Raw genomic sequence first — 2813 nt, 5'->3', positions numbered from 1 at the left:
ATTTACTTTTAAGTATCAAGTTATAAAAATATTTTATAATTTCATTAGGTTTCAATCAATTACTAAAATTCCACATATGCCTACAAAGTAAAATATGGGAATATGAACAACTGCCAATCTAGTCTTATAAATGGGTATCTTTCCTCTTTGTTTAATCAGCATTGGATTCAGCCAGAACTGAAAATATGTGTAATATTCACAAAGTATTTCCTCAAAATTGTCATCCTGACTTTGACCTTGTCCTCTGTAGGGAAGTTATGTTCTCCTGAGGCACTTTGTTGTCATGATCTTTCACATGAAATGAGTATCTGTTCCTTTTCCTTAGCTCTTAAAACCACAGCAAAGAATACCCCTTCTTTCCTCCTCCAACTTTATAGGGTAAATATCCTTCTTCTCTATCCTTTGGCTTAGAGAAGCAAATCATCCTGCTTTATCGCCACTGCAAGCAGCTTTTCTCCGTTCCATTACTCCTGGGCTATAAACAACTTGGAGGCAGCTTTGCAGCAGATGGAGGTAAAAGGTGAGGAAAAACAGAAACAGGGTAAGAATTTATTGTAATGATAATAGGAGTGATAGGCACAGTAAATCAAGTTCAATACATGGCCCAAGTATACGAAATTGTAGGAAGGCAAGTCTGTTTTCCAACCATGCCTAGAAGAATTGCTAAAAATCTTTTCTTTGGATAGAGTCCAATGATGAATTATCCAATCATGTGGGAAGTTTAAGTATCTATCCTGAGGTAATTAAATTAAGAGATGCCAGCTTTATTAGTGACAAAAAATGGCTATCATTCCAGTAATATGTAGACTGACCTTAACTTTCACAGAACTCTACCTGGAAGTTACAGCCATTGCTGCCGGAGCAAGTAGACTAAATTAAATTCTTTACTGGTTTAGATTCCAAATTAGAAAGGCCACTTCACTGTCCTATATGTGCCCCTGGAACTCATCTCCTATCTTTTTCAGCACCTTCTTGAAATAACCAAATCCTTTTCACAGAAAAACACGAAAAGAAATTGGCTCCAGCTCTGACTGGAACATATGCTTAATAGTCCTACAGCTTCCAGTTTGGGTTGAGATGCAGGATCTGCTTTATTCTTTAGTCCAATGCTTTTGTTTAAAGAATCACCAAATGAAAGAAAACTAATTGGGATTAGACTATGTCTTCTGTTGTGGTAGGTAGAACACTTTATATTGTACGTTAACTTTTTCATTCATTTATTTTGTAATATGTTCATCAGATTAAATATTGACCATAGTGACAGAGATCTGTCTTTCTACAGTCCAACTAAAATAGCTATTTAAATTTTAAGAAATTCTCATCTCAACCCGGAGACAAAATAGGAGTCACTGTCTACATCATATCTGTATAAGATGTGATGGTTAATAGGGTAGGTCAGTGAGGAATGCCATTTATAATACAGAGAGTTAAAGTTGAGTTTTCTTGGACTGACACAAACAAACTTCTAATCTACAAAGAAACATTAGTCATAAAGTAATGACTGGCTCTTTCATTGATTAGTTTTTAACCTTTTTTCTTGTATTTTATTTTTATCTACTATTCCTTAAATGCCAAAATAAAGGGATTCCTAGTTACCTTTACGTTATGCCAAAATTCCCTCAGTATTTCTCAGTTACAGTGATATGACATATTAATATCTCAATTTTTCATAGCATATAGCTAGCCAGTCTTACTGCCTTCAAAGATATTCTGTACACTTAAATTTCATTTCTCTGCCACATCTGTTCTCTGCTCCATTCTTTGTAGACTATTTCCTTTAGTTCACCTTTGTTAATCAGACACCAAATAAAGCTACACTTTGGTCACACATCCTAACCACCACTTCTCACAAGAAGGAGGCTTATACAATTGCTTGAGTCCATACTAGTCACTATTGCATTTTCTCCCATTGTGTTCTTCAGGGTTAGAAGTCTTAGTTCCAAGGGGGAAGGCTTGTACTAGGAAACACAACAATGATAGCATGGAACTGGAAGCTAAGATTTCGCCCATGGTCATTTTTGTCTCCTCATGCCTCTGAGTGAGCAAGCTAAAAAGGGAGTCACAGTGTTGTCAGGACTGATTGACCCAGGCTATCAAGGGGAGATTGGACTACTACTCAGTGGAGGAAAGGAAGAATATACATGGTGTGCAGGAGATCCCTGAAGGGATGTGTCAGTATTATCACACCCTGTTATTAAAGTCAGTGGGAAACTACAACAGCCTAACCCAGGTGCAACAACTAGTCCAAGCCTTCAGGAATGAAGGTATGAGTCACTCCACCAGGGAAAGAATCAAGACCTGCTGAGGTGTTTGCCAGCTATGACCCTATGATTAGCTATAGAGAAAAGGGTTATAATTGCACTACTTCTTCCCTAAGATGGTTCTAATATAATATAATGTTGATAGATATAATGTTAACAACGTAACACTGATTCTTAAGGATGTTTAAAACTGTGTTATAATGTTGAAGTGATGAAATGAAAAGATTAAACATCACCCAAAGAAAAGTCACCTCCTGTTCTGGCAAGGAAATTAATGCATTTCTGTTTGTACGCAAGACAGTTACAAAAATGTTAGGTGCAATTATGTTCATGTCTTTGTATCTGGAGACTGGTTTAAAGAAATGTATCTGGTTACCAAGTTGACAAGGAATACATTGTAGTAGTTGACTGATTATGTCAACTTGGCAAGTTTAGAAGCTTCAGTAAATTGGCTCAGCAGGGGGCGGCGAGATAGCTTAGCTGTCTAAAGTGCCTGCTTAGGCAAGCTTAGGCAGGCGCAGGGGACTGTGGCTCAATCCCCAGAACCACATG

This window comes from Octodon degus, unplaced genomic scaffold (genome assembly GCF_000260255.1).
Source record: "Octodon degus isolate 3935 unplaced genomic scaffold, OctDeg1.0 scaffold00025, whole genome shotgun sequence".
In the NCBI taxonomy this organism is placed as follows: domain Eukaryota; kingdom Metazoa; phylum Chordata; class Mammalia; order Rodentia; family Octodontidae; genus Octodon; species Octodon degus.
The sequence above is the reverse complement of the archived record's forward strand: the minus strand, read 5'-3'. Positions refer to the sequence as shown.